Source organism: Peromyscus maniculatus, chromosome 15 (genome assembly GCF_049852395.1).
Source record: "Peromyscus maniculatus bairdii isolate BWxNUB_F1_BW_parent chromosome 15, HU_Pman_BW_mat_3.1, whole genome shotgun sequence".
In the NCBI taxonomy this organism is placed as follows: Eukaryota; Metazoa; Chordata; class Mammalia; order Rodentia; family Cricetidae; genus Peromyscus; species Peromyscus maniculatus.
In genome coordinates this window covers 68,338,411-68,352,706 of record NC_134866.1, presented here as the reverse complement: position 1 = coordinate 68,352,706, position 14,296 = coordinate 68,338,411, and the positions used below count along the sequence as shown (strand labels likewise).

Genomic DNA, 14,296 nt, shown 5'->3' with positions numbered 1-14,296 from the left:
CACATTCTTATAATTCTGCTGATCAATGGATTAAAAATAGGGTACCTGTCTTTCACTTCTCTGTTCTGGTGGCCACACTGGTGTTCTCCAAAGGTCCCTCTCACTCTATAGAAATGTCTCCTTCTTTACCTCCTGATTTGCTAACCACGGACACTCTAACAGGCTCTTGTGGCACTCTCAGTTCAGTGGCGTTCACTAAACTCCCTGTTTCTGTGTCCCTCTGTGGTCTAATAAAATAACTGGAGACTGCTAGCCATGGAAAACAAACAGCAATTGCCCAAGTTTTGCCTCTCAGGAAACATCTGCATTGTTCTCTGCCTGCCTCATAGATGCTAAAATCTACCGCATCCCTGTGTTCAGAAACCAACCCTTCATCTCTTGGTTCAGTCGGGAAAATCTTTTACAGAAACTGACCCATGTTTTTCAGAGGACTGGGGAGGAAGGGAGAGAGTTTGAGGAAGTGAGGAAGGAGGGGAGGAAGATGGAGGCTAGCTGTGATTTCATTCAGTTGGACTACTTTCTTAGGGTCTGATCTTTTTCTTTGTAGCAAGGATAGTGGTTTTGATGCTTTGCCTGGGCCGCCCTCCCTGGGTGAGTGCAGATGCGCCGAGCCATTTGGCTGCTGTGTGGACAGACTCAGAGTCTCTCTTCTCTCTAATGAAGTCATCTCTGCCTGCAGTCCAGCCTCTCCCATCAGGCCATGCTGGAATTTGGCTTTGGCCTGCATAGTTCTCTTGTGATGTAGATGGCCTTCCAGTTAAGTTCTAGAGAAATCTATCCAGCCTTGCACAGAGTAAGAAAATAACTTTTATATTTTAGTTACTTCTAAAAGTTAACATATGAAAGTGACTGGTTTCATTACGACTTTCATGTATGTACGTTATTTAAAGTGGTGTGGGGAGGGCCAATTAAAGAGCAAAATTATCTATTGAAAGAAATATTTTACTGAAACATTTTGATTTAGGAGCTTGAGGAGACAAGGCTCAGTATCTTATTTTGTTGTTGTTTTCAAAAAATTGTTTTCTTGTAGCTGTTCCTTTCTCAGTATATTTGTTTGTGCTAAGTATATCTGAGTTTTACACACACACACGTTATTATGCACTCCTGTAAAACTTTTAAAAGGTTAAAAGTACAAATATTGTTCTTTAATGTCATTTCTTTCTAAAATTTCTGACAGTCTTAAAGAACTGGCTTTCTTCTTGGAATTAAGAAAAAGATCATCGAGGTGCATTTATAATCTGTAGCTTTCTTTAAGGATCCAAGTACAGTAGACTTGGTCGAGTTGTGTCTGAGATCAGCAGATCGGTGCACAGAAACATGAACTCTTTATTTTTTTCAATTTGAATAGGACAGCCTCATCCAGAGCCCAGCAACAGATACTGTCATGTCTAGAAGCCCTTCGTCCAATCAACAACAGAACACTGAAATGTGATCCTGCGGGACCTTGGCAAGAAGTGTGGATGAAGACAGTGGAATTCCCTGAGGGCACACCTGCCACCTACGACTTTCTTCTGCTTCAAGACCCTGGACGGTCGCCCCCAAGCTCAACCAAGTTCCTTAAGACCAGATCAAGGCAAGGCAACGAGGCATAGTGTGGTGAGCTTTTAATTTCTTGTAGACACCGACAATGTGAATGAATATCTTGCTTTATCTGCCTGAGATCCTGGAGTTTATATACCCAATATTTCCTGTACAAAGGCATGATCTCAAGGGGGCACTGTAATGGCATAATCTGTAGCTTTCTTTAATGATCCTAAGTACTTAGGGGCTGGGGAGATGGCTGAAACAGTGAAGTGCTCTCTGTACAAGCAAGAGGACCTGAATTCATATATCTGGTGCTGACCTAAAAAAGCAGGGGCACCATGGCTCACGTCTGTAACCCCAGTAGTTGGGTATCCTGTATCTATCTATCTATCCATCTATCTATCTATCTGTCTGTCTGTCTGTCTGTCTGTCTGTCTGTCTATCTATCTGGATCTATATGGAATGATTTAGGAAGATGCCAGGGGTTAAGGTTTAGAGTCCACTTACACACATGCACACAGGGAAACACAAGCACACATATTGACCACACACACACACACACACACACACACACACACACACACACACACCGAGAGACAGAGAGATAGAGAGAGAGAAAGACAGAAAGACAGAGACAGAGGCAGAGACAGGCAGACAGATAGACACATGCAGAAAGAAGTCACAAAGTTTAATATTTTATAGACTATCCCAAATATACCTTGGGGTCTTTTCTTTTCTTTTCTTTTCTTTTTTTTAAAATGTTTATTTAGATAGCCAGAGCAGGAGATCTGTCCCCAGAGAAAGACAGTAGATGTTAAGATATGGACCATTTTATTTTAGTTATTTGACAGCATAGTTTTCTGAATAATAATGTTGGGAGTCAAGGAAGTGTCAAGACCCACAGCATGAAGCTTCTCAGCCTTGTTCATACCTTGGTAGGCTGACACAGCCTGGGGAAGCGCCTTTGCCCTGTAGACCAGGGTCAGTAGATGATACACGGGACTATAAATGTTGACCAGCTAAAGAAACACATTTGACAAGAGAAAATGAAACATCTTATGTTAAAACGTATCCAACCAACAACTTTTTATGATGACACATCAAGTGTGTTTGTATTGTATTTGTAGATGGTGCTTGTAGTGAGTCCTGCTCATTAGCATGTCTGGGAAATGGATAGCAATGGATTACCAGTTCCTTGCTTCTTCTTTACATCGTCATAGAATTGTTTATTCAACTGTATTAGGAAGGGAGAGTAGAGTAACAGAGAGATGATAAGGTTTTAGGCCAACAATCTGTCACAGAGTACCCTCAGGCAAACCATTTAAACTCTGTAAAACTCAAACTAGGCTCCCTCAAACTTAAGAAATAGATTAATGATACACATCTTGAAGCATTTCAGGAAAAAAAATCTACCCCAATGCCTGGAATATAAATTCCAGTGAGAACTTTATTTTTCTTTGTTCTGAATGAATTCATGTTGACTCCCGAGTTGTGTTCTGATAACATCTCTGGTTTCACTGTGTAACCTTGGGTAAGTCACTTTCTGTAACTGATTGTGCTTGAGTGTTAATGCAGTGCTAAAGTCTGATTCCAAGCTGTGGACTTCCATTCTAAACGATAAATGGGATGAAATTTCAAATTTAGTAACGGTAATATAATCATTGCCTAAAGGGTAACTAATTCACTGCAAGCCAAACTGACTTCCAAGTGGTCCATAGGATAGTTATGCCACTCTGCTGTGAGTGACATAATAATAAAAGGAAATATGAAAAACACACATTTGAGGGTGAAATCGCACTGATAAATCTGCCACATGTTTATCACTTAAAATCTATGGTCATATTGAATCTATAAACTGTCAAAAAGGAATCCACATTCTGAGGAGTCTAGGTTACAAATTTAGAACTGTGAGTTGCAGCTAATCTAATTAAAGAAATCCAGTAAAGACAAACTTTCTGTGTTAATCACTACTGTTTCTGGAGTCCTGTGCTTGAGGTCATTTTCTAAGCAAAACATCCAGAGCCAATAATTACAAGGCTATTTCCATATTGGTGTAGGAGGGAAAGTTTAATTGCTTCAGTACCCCTAGAGTTACTTCGACGTGTCTTGCGAACTTATTTTGTCCCCGCTGCATAAAATCATACTAGACTTCAAAGTAACGGAAAATTCAAAGTCCTTCTCTGAGGGGCAGAAATCCTTTGTGTTAACTGGTTGACCCTTTGCTCTTTAAGGTCCCAAATGGAAGTCTTTTGTGACTCAGTGAAGGGTGCGCTTCCCTATATTGATGTTGTTTACATCTCCGGGTAAGCCTGAGAAGAAGAAAAAAAATACAAGCATGAAAGAGTCCATTTCCTGACAACATGGAAGGACTGATAAGTCCAAGGAATCTGTGTTGGGCAGAAAATTCTCCAAGGGGTCCTGTAAAAGGAAGAAGGAAGAAAGCGGAGGACATTTAAGTAAAGATGCGGATTTATGTCAGAGAAAGGACTCTCTTTGAATGGGACAAGGGATTGCCTGGGGGATTTCCTGTCCAGCCCTTTATTGCCAGGGTCTTTGTGTACGGCCTGATGCCGCGGGCTCCCCATTGGGCAGTTCCCTAGGGAGAGCAGCAGCGAACGCTTACAGTCTCTCTGGAGCTCAGGAGCTCACTTTTCTCAGTATCTCTTTCAGGTTGGCAGGAGCCTGGAGCCTGACACCTCTTCAGATGGGACAGGCAAGCCCTGCGGGCGCATAAACACATTATAAGCAAGTTCTTGGCTGATTTTTATAGAGTCCTGTCCGCTCCTGGGAACTGACCATACTTAATTGCTCCGTGCTTGCCTGCCCTACCAGAGCTGGGGGACTCCTTTCCCCTAATTCAGAAGTAGCAGCACAGGGCGGGGAAGGGGGTGGGGGTGGGGACGGTGGGAAGGCAGTTGTTTGAGAGCGCACAGCGAGATGGCACAGCGTCGCTGAATGAGGAGCGAGGCTTTCCCCCCAGCCGATTGGTACTCCTTGTCAGGAAGAACCGCTGAGAGGTGGGAGTGCCTGGCGAGGGAGGCAGGCGGTCCTCACGGCGGGCGCTGGGAGCTCCTTTCCGCCCCTCCGCCTGTTTCCAAGCCTGGGCTCTTTGGAGTGGCTGAAGCTGCGGAGCGCTTCTGGAGCCTGTGAATGAACCCTCCTCCTCTCCCTCCTCCTTCTCGCTGAGTCTCCTCCTCGGCGCTGACGGTACAGTGATATAATGACGATGGGTGTCACAACCCGCATTTGAACTTGCAGGCGAGCTGCCCCTAGCCTTTCTGGGGGAAGAACTCAAGGCGCGCGGGCGCAGCAGCCGCGAGCATTGGGTGCTGTGGACAGGCGCTGGGACCGGGATCTGCGGCGAGAGGCGCATCCTCCCTCACCTCCAGCTCCGTCCCGCACTCGCCCCATCCTTCCCCAGGCCACCGCGCTTCCTATGTGATCTGCCGGGGCAACGCGGAGCCCATCCTCACAGCTCAGCAGTGAGTTCCCCCACAAACTGCAGCAAGCCGCCTTTCAAGGTAATCACGTTTCTTTTGTTCCCCATTTAAAAGAAAGGGGGTAAAACTTGTTGGGAAAAGAAAACCCCGCCGAGCTCAGTGGGAGGGAAAAAGAGGTACATTGCAATTGGAAGAGGGCTTTAATTAAAGCCAAAAGGACTAGCAGTAAGGCGAAGTTAAGAAAATGTGCGCACTTTAAAACATGCAGGTAACTTTGAAGAGGCTTGTTGGAGAGGAATTCAGACAGACCTTGGTGCTGAAAAAAGATCTAGACAAAGAAGCTCGGGGTGGGGTAGAGGAAAAGGATGAACGGAATAGGGGGACGGGATTTTGTAGAGAAATCCTAGAAAAGTCATGCTATCTTGAGTTGGAAGAATGGGAGGGACTCCTCAGACCTTGATTTTTTTTTTTTTGTTGTTGTTGTCTTTAAACTGATTGAGGCAAAAGTTTGAATGGGGAGTCCCCAAACTTGCCCAAATACAGGTCCCTGAAACCACCTTAGGGCAGACCACCTGGTTTCCTGGCTCCTGGTGTGTGGTCAGTATCTCTGGTTCCTGGAAAGCCACCCCTGGGCAGCTCCCGACCAGGCAGCGGGGTACTTTAGCTACCCAGGACCTGCGCGGAGGACATGACCCCCCCAACCACCCCAAGCCCCCGCGCAGGCAATATGGAAAGCTTTCTGGCAGGGGTTGGGCAGGGTACTGGGGTTACGTTTCTTTGATGACTTGGGGGCTGTCAAAGCTCCCTCACGTTGCCCCTGTGTTCTTTTGTCCTGCGTGTGGTGAGCCGGAGCCAGTGGTTGGGGGTGGGGTTGTTGGAACACCGTAGAGGTCTGGGAGGCTCCTGGGCGGGAAAGCTTCCCCCGAACCGGAGAGATGTGCAGTATTTTTCGCCCTCGCCCTGGAAAGCGAAATGGGGACTTGTCGCCCTCATCTTTCGCAGCAAACCAGGACCCAGAGCGCTCTCCAGACAAAGGTGGCACGGAGACCCGAGTTAGGAACCAACTGGTCCAGACTTCTTGTCTGGATCACAGAAGTCCTCTGTTCCCTTCGGTATCTTCACCCGCTCTCATTTCTCCACTTCACTTGGGCAACTTTACCGGCTGGTAGAGTGGTTGCGGACCGAGAGCGCGTGCCGGGAGTCCCCGGGGACGCCCGGGCCGATAGAGTCCCCCTCGCCCCGAGTAGGCGTGGGCATTGCAGAGACTTCTCTGGTGCCTGCAGACCCGGGACATCCCGGTTGTCCCGGCTTGTTCTCTGTGTCAATGGGCGTGGAGCGGGCAGAGGGTTAGACAGAAGAAACAGGGGTAAGAAAATAATGTCATAGCCTGAACTATTTACTCTCCGATCCAACTACGGACGCCTCCGCACGTCCTGCGTGCTCTTGGGATCCTGCGGAAAGGGGAAGAAATGCACCCCACCCCCCCGCCAGGCTACAGTGCTGTACCGCCTCGAGGACAGCCTGCAGTGGAGTCTCGCTATCTGTGTCCCCTCATCTTTGTGTCTCCTCCTCTGTCTCCATCTTCTCTGCCTCCTCTCGCCCCTCTCGGCCTCCTCTCCGCTCTTGCGTCCCCTCCCCCATGGCTGACAAATGAATGGCTGGTGTGAAATCCCTTCCTTCTCTGTCCGAGGACGCAGGCCCAGAGGGAGGAGCAAGGGGGGCGGTGCACTCTTTAAGATCTGCTTGCCGTTGGGTGTTTCGGACTAGCAGAACCCAGATGTCTAGGAATGGGGAGTTTTGTAGTAGGCGTGAGCTCCCCCTGACGGAGAAATTCAGCATAAGCGGAGAAAAAGAAGGCCAGTAAACCGCTTTCCCATCCTTGGGTTCAAACAGAGAAGGACCCGGGGTTTAATGGTCAGTTTTCCACTTCAGAATCTGGGACGTGAATCTTGGGGTTTGGAGGAGATGGAGAGAAAGGAAATTGGCCGTCCGGAGAGCAGGGGCTCCTTTTCTTTAGTCCTCCTGGCTTCCCGCGGCGCTCTGGGCGGCGCCTGCAGCTGGGTGGACTAACACACAAGTCTGGCAACCGAGCCAGCTTTGAGGTTTCTTGACATGCAATTTACTCTCATCTTTGAGAAAAGTGATAGAGGTACTTGCTTTGGCCAATTTAGCTAAGGTCCTTGAACACAGTGCTAGGACCCTGTTCCTTAGGCTATTGCAGAAGAATGCCCCCTCATCCAACTTAACTTCCTGGACACCGGGCACGCGTTGCACGTGGAAACTGGGGAGGAGGCGCCCAGGAGCAAAGGAAGTGAGTGGGAAAGATAGGGAAGGATTGGGGACAATGAAACAGATGAATGCAAATAGCCAGGAGCCGGAAGGACTCGTTTCGAAATATTGACCTCAATTTCGTGCCCATTCAAGGCGATAACTAGCGCGTCTCTGCCTGGTGCTGGCCTGGGAAGGAACTACCTAAAGCAGAGGTGGTCCCGCCCCGCCTACCCGAGCTCATCTTGCCTTTTGGGAGGGACCCTGCTAGGCACTCCCTTCTGCTGCGGCGGGGGGTTCGCCATCCGCCACGTGGGCTGGAGCTTCGGCTAAGGGCGCGAGACGGGTGTGACTTCCTGGGCTCCGAGACAGCTGCACAGCTGCTCGGGCGATCCGCTCAGCCTAGGTCTCCAGCGGCTGCGGCCAACTGGGGCGGGACTGGGCTGGCCCCGGGTGGGGCCTTGGCTGGCCTGCCTTGCAGAGCTCCTAAGGCTCGCTGAAGCTGGAGCAGACCCAGCTTCTACTCAGATGGCACTAAACGCGTCTAAATAAAAGCCTTTAAAATACTACTTCTCTCCTGCTTCCTGGGAGTGATATGCACGGTTCAGGGTTTTTGCTTTAAAAGGAGAAATGAAGATTTACTCGTAGTCAACTCTTGGCACGAAAATGAGACAAGTTTGTGATTGCTCCTTGCACTCGTTTTTAAATACATTTATATTTGCCTAAAGACCACGTTTCGCCAGTGACAAAATTAATGCTGGTGTAATTGAGTATTAACCAGGACCCTTAGAGTGGGCGGGGGTAGGTGTCTCCCACAAGTTGGCCAAATGGCTGATAAAAGATCTAGGGCGGGGGAGGGAGTGTGGTGGGTGTGGCGATGTAGACTGGACTACTGCGATTCTCACTTTAATTTCTCCAGCTTCTAATTAGGAAGAGCTAGGATTTGATGGTCCCCCCTCTCACCTTAAATTCTGTTTATAATTGGTCCATTATCGGTTTTGTTTCTCTTTAAAAGCTATGGCCGAAATTGTGTTCAGTACTGCTTTCAACTGTGTTGAACTCAGGAAATATTCACATAAAACCCTAAAATGGAATATTTTGAATTTAATAGGAAAACAATGGGAGCATCAGATAGTTTTCTGAGGTAGAGTAGGATCCCATTGTACAAGCAGTGTAGCGGGGGTGGGGGTAGGGTCTCAAAGGATCTGAGATCTAGTTCTGAACACAAAGTAAGAAAGGGATGTTTGACAAATTGCATCTGCATGTCCCCACTAATGCTGCAAAGGTTTCCAATGGATTCCGAAGCAATTGAGCCATTACTTCCTCCAGCAGGAAGTCCACAGTCCTTAATCTTCTTATGGGCGGTGGAAAGAGGGATGGGATTCAAGACCATCACTTAGAATTTATGTAAGAGTTCAAAGTTTGGTTTTTCTTGGTGGTTTAAAATTAAGCCTCTTCATAAGTCTTATTTCTTTCTTTAAAAAAAAAAAGGAAAAGAATTTCCTTGGGTTTATGGGTGTTTGTAATCAGGCGCCTCCCTCCTTTTGTAGATTGCAGGGGATCCCTCTGCTATTCCAAGCTGCCTCCATCTATTTTGGAATCACTTTCTGTTTGGAAAGGATATAAAAAGCTAACTCAAAGCTGAATATGATTAATGTGGGTGATGCACCCATTGTTCCATCTCCCCTTACAGGACCATGTGTAAACACTCTCAGGTTAATGATTGGTCTGTAATGGGGCATCCTGGAGCCCCTGAAGAGACAAAGACCAGCTGACTCTTCCACAATCATATACTTAATCTGGTTCTTTTTCCTGGTGGAGTTCAAACATTTTTGTTGACTTTACTCTTGGACAAACACCCATAGACTCTACATTTCAGATGGGCTATAGCTCTGTAAGGGTCAGAACTTCTTAGGGCTTTGTGGCAAAAGAATGAGCACCTATAGTAGGTGGATTTTTAAAAATTTGCCCCACCCACCCACCCGGAGAAATCAGTGAGGAGACAGACAAACACCATTGTTGGAGGTTACTTGCCCTGGTGTGGAAAAATGTGCCGCTCATTGCATATGTTTGGAGTCAGAACAAGGGAGAGTAAAGACATGGCTTGACCAAGTTCCATTTGGATCAATGAAGGTTTGTCGGTTTTTTCTTATAATCTAGACGTAAAAAATCCATAAATGCATCTAGGACACAAAGTCAAATCTGATGTAAAGTTCTTAGAACTGGATGTGACAGGGTGGTTTTCTTTCAGGGGTCGGTACATAGGAACTTTGTTAAAAGTGTGTTAATTACATACTTAGCCCCGTTTGATCGACCTGTTATATATATAGAAGGGCACAGATATATACTGCTTGCCAGAAATTACCTATTTTCAGCACCTGAAGGTTCCTCAGTGGTGAAGTCTGTGCAGCAGTGCGCACTTTTCTAGCAGAGGACTGGAGTGGGGTTTCCTGTCAGGCTGCTCACAATCACGTTATACTCCAGATGCAGAGAGAGAGCTGACACCTCTGGCCTCTCAAGGCACCTGCACGCATGCACTCACATGTGCACACACACGGGCACACAGGCATGCATGCATATACATTTTAAAAATAAAATAAATACTTTAAAAAAGAAATTACCCATTTCGTAGTGAACACAGAAGCACTAAGTCATAAATTACAGTCTGTTTACCATTAAGTTATTGCTTCAACCTGGCCTGGAACAGAGTGGAGTGGCCACTAGACTTGGAAATTAGAAGTTTGTGTTGGGTGCTCCAGCTGGGAAACCAAGTTAAATGGAACTGCTGGACCTTCAGTATCATAATTTATTAAATGGATGTAGTTATAACATTTAAAAGACCAAATACCTATGAAAAAGATTTGAGAGACAGAAAACTACATAAATAAGAGATACTAATATACTATGCCTAATAAAACAAATATTGAATCTAGCAAAAATTGGGCAAAATTACAGACTGGTAGTGTTGCAGAAAAACAAACATTTTTGAATCCTGTGAGAAAATTTGTTCAACTTCATTCATAGTTATAAAAAAATAGTCATAAGGGGCTGGGAAAATGGCTCAGTGATTAAGGGCACTCATTCTTGCAGAAGACCTTGGTTCAGTTCCCAGAGACCACATAGTGGTTCACAACTCTCTGTAAGTCAAGTTTCAGGGTATTAGATGTTCTCTTTTGGCCTCCATGAGCACAGCCATATACATGATACACATATATACATGCAGACAAAACACTCATATACATAAAAGAAAGTAAATAAATTTCTTTTAAAAAATCATTAAAATAGCAACAGTACACTGTGTCATTTTTTCTTTTTCTTTTTTCTTTCTGGAGCTGAGGACCGAACCCAGGGCCTTGTACTTGGTAGGCAAGCGCTCTACCACTGAGCTAAATCCCCAACCCCATTTTTTTCATCAGTCAGACAAGGAAAACAGTTTGGGAATTGTGTGTTGGTTGAGTTGTAGAGAACCAAAGTTATAAATTATTATAGGAATTTCAATAAGTTCATTTTCTTTAGAAAACAATTCAGCAAACATTTTTTTTCATTTAACATATTTCATTTAAAGATATTGAAAAGTGTGTATCTTCTTTCACCTGGAAATTCTACTTTCAGATATTATGTAGATAATGGTTGAAATACCACTCATGGTAGATGCCCCAGGATTTTCCCTTGCAGTGTTTTATTGATAGATTGGTCTATTGTAGGGCAGGGTCTGGATGTGTAGCAAGGCAAGTCTGAGATTCCTTCTGGACCCTAGTTCTCTCCTTACCCTTTTAATCCTTCTGTTCATTCAGCTTGTCCAGTGCTGGAATTACAGTTGTGCCTTACTACATATGGATTGAAACATATTTTTTTTTTTGTATTTTCAAGACAGAGTTTCTCTGTATAACAACCCTGGTTATTCTGGAACTTACTCAGTAGACCATGCTGGCTTTGAACTCACAGAAATCCTCCTGCCTCTGCCTAGTGCTAGGATCAAAGGTGTGCCTGACCACACCTGGTTTAAAACATAATTTCTTAACAGTAAAAGCTTAGAACCATTCTAAAGATTCATCCCAGCAAACTTGCTGAGTAAACATTTTTACTTTACCCATGGAAAAATTGTATTTGCTGATTGGAAATGTGTAGTTTAAGCAAAGACAGTAAAAGGGAAAGGTGTACAGAGAATGTATTTAATGACATAAAGTAAGAACGTCTTCATCATTTTAAAGCAAACAGTTACTGAACATCCTGGGTACTATAGAACTAGAAGTGAAGAAAATATTAGAGGTTTTCTCTTAAGGCTTCTGTGTCAGCTAAAAGAGGACGATAATTCCTAAATATGTAAGTAAAGTAGTGTCATGTGCTGCAGTGGAAACCGAGCATGGAGGAGATGGATAATGAAACAAGAGCTCATTGACGAGAACAGAGTGCTAAAGGACATCACTAAAAAGTCTAACTGAGTCTGGGTTCAGGAATCTAGGTATAGGCCGTGACAAATTCCTGGGGTACAGTTAATACTGTGAAGTCTGAGCCATGAGGCATCTCTCAGACATTCTTCCTGAGATAATGAACTAAGTACTATGGACTAACATGGAATGCTTACTATATCTAATTAGTAGCTGAGGTATCCAAGACAAGCAGGGGTCCAGAACAACTGATTGGCAGGACAGTAGACAAACCATAGGTTCCCCTCACCCCTCTAGGCTTCCCCAAGAATGAGGGAGAATACTAAATATCTGGTTAATAGAACCCTGGTGGTCTATCCCTGGTGCGAGGTGCCCCTCTTCTCTGCAGAGAGACAGAAGTTCCGTTGACCATGTCTTTTGTTTCCCAGACAACTACACAGCTGCAGTCAGCTGGGCCTTGATGGTTCGATGCCTTTTTCCTATTTTTGACTTTACTGAAGTATATGGCTAAATATAGAGGCTGCTGGCTGGCTTATCTCTTCCGTCTTTCCATGTATAGTGATTTGTTATCACTGACCAACCAACCACACTTACAAGACAGACATTCTGCAGCAGAAGAGTAGAAACGGGGGTTAGAGCATGCTGGGAGCAAGGAAGGAGTCAATTTTCTCATTGACTAGGCTCAGATGCAGAAGAAAAGTGGTGTAGCTTCATTAAAGACACAGGTGTAGGTCTCCCAAAACTGAAAAAGAAAAGGGACATGTATGTTCACACACTGATGATGGGACTATAAGAATGCAGATTGGAGACACCCGATATCAGGAACAGCTCTTGAACATGGCTGTCAAAGCCATGACTGAGAATCCTTCGGTCTGAGTGTAGAACGTGCTGACAGGGCAGGCCTGCGTGGAGGAGATAGAGAAGAGGCTAGCTGGAGCACCCGTGACCTCCAGCACAAAGTCCCAGGTCCGGAGGCCACTGTGTGGTCCCCACTGGTGACGGGACAATCAGAATACAGCCCTATCACTGCATCTTCTGGTTCATTCCCTAGTGAAGGTGGAGATCTGGAATTTAGTTTGAGAGCACTCGTATTCACTCAGGAGTAATTAATTCAATCACATTTTTGTAACTTATATCAGTGCATCCCAAACGTATTGCATCTCTATGTTTTTAATGCACTGATTTCATTCTTTAAGTTTAGGCTTAGTGGAAGTCTCTGGGCAGGTGAGAATACTACAGGTGGGCTGTAGAGATGAAGACAGATTTTTCTCTTTAATTTAGAAAAAATAAAGATGTGTTTATAAGGATTAAACATGGTATATAAAGAGTTAGGTTTTTGAACATTTGTCCTGGGCAGGAAATTAGAATACAAAAGATATGTTCCAGAGTCAGGCTCGTATAATTTCTCTTTTGTTTTATAAGATTTGGCTGTCTGAATACTAATGTGCTCATATTATTACTAGGTAATAATAATATTCAACTAGACAGTTTCATATCCTCCTTAGCGCTACATACATGCTCACATTCATAAGGAATTACTGGTACTTCAAAGTGGAAGGATTGACTACACATTTGGCTACTAACTCTCTCCAAGGGGTATTGAACATAGCACTGTAGACTATTGTGAGAATTAGTAAGTAACTCTTCCTTCTAGAAGCCTACTGTTTTATAGTGGATATAAAACATAATTTATTACATTTATGTATTGTTTATTGATGTTTGTAAATGTTCTGCAGTGAGCATGTAGAAGTCAGAGGACAATTGGAAGAGTCAGTTCTTTCCTACCTAGTAGTTCCTGGGAACCAAATTCAGGTCATCAGGCTAAACAGTGGGTGCCTTTACCCACTGAGCCACCTTTATGGCCAGCAAATAGATTTCAAAGTAATAATTAAAACCAATGATAAGTGATGGGAGTTTACTAGAAACATAAAGTTAAATATACTGCTACTATAGAGGTAACCCAAAGTATGATTTAGGGCTTCAAATTCTTTTATTATCATTGACCTGAAACAATTTGAGCATCTATAAAAAGTTACTAATTTTAATAACAATCACTATGTACTGACTATATTAGATATGAATGAGCATATTTCATGTGCAATATTTTCAGGTATTTCAATCATTTCTATAATGAATATTAATTTATTTTGCATTAATTAATTAATTCATCCTTAAATAACTAGAGAAATACATTTTAGAGAAGCATATCCATTTACTTATAATCTGAGAGTTTAAGTAGAAAATGCAGAATTTGAATCCAAGACTGATTAACAGTGGAGCCCAAACATTAAAAAATACTTTATAAAGGTTTCCTGAAAAAAAAGGAAGACAACTAAAAATGAAAGCAATTTTTCTTTATAGAAACAAAAAAAAAGTATTTAGAAGTATGATTAAAAGAAGGTTTTCTACCTGGATTAAGTTAACATTCATGGGCTGCATGTATTTAATATGATTTTATGACCTAATTACTCATCTTGCCTATGAAAGTAATATCTCTTATTTCTAAAACACTGTCAAGCCATCAAGACACAGGTAAAGCCATAAATCCATAGGCTAAGCATTTTACAGTTTTGTTATAGTTTGGTTGTAGCACATTTTTAGATTTATAAAACAAGACCCAATGCAGAATATTTAAAAACAAATGAGTAGCTGTCATGAAATATTAAAATATATTTG

At 43.9% G+C, this 14,296-nt stretch overlaps 1 protein-coding gene across 4 annotated transcripts in view; it reads left to right on the top strand.

Annotated features, from left to right (window-relative positions):
* Positions 1–4,758: 4,758 nt before the first annotated feature.
* The window catches only part of Vcan (versican), a 98,553-nt gene continuing 89,015 nt past the window's right edge, over positions 4,759–14,296 (top strand). For 2 of the 4 annotated variants that reach the window (XM_076552037.1, XM_015998968.3), the window contains exon 1: positions 4,913–5,045. The gene's annotated coding sequence lies outside the window, so the exon portion shown is untranslated. Of the gene's footprint in view, positions 5,046–14,296 lie in introns of all 4 variants that reach the window. The other 2 variants (XM_006980466.4, XM_015998969.3) reach the window with 2 other exon arrangements.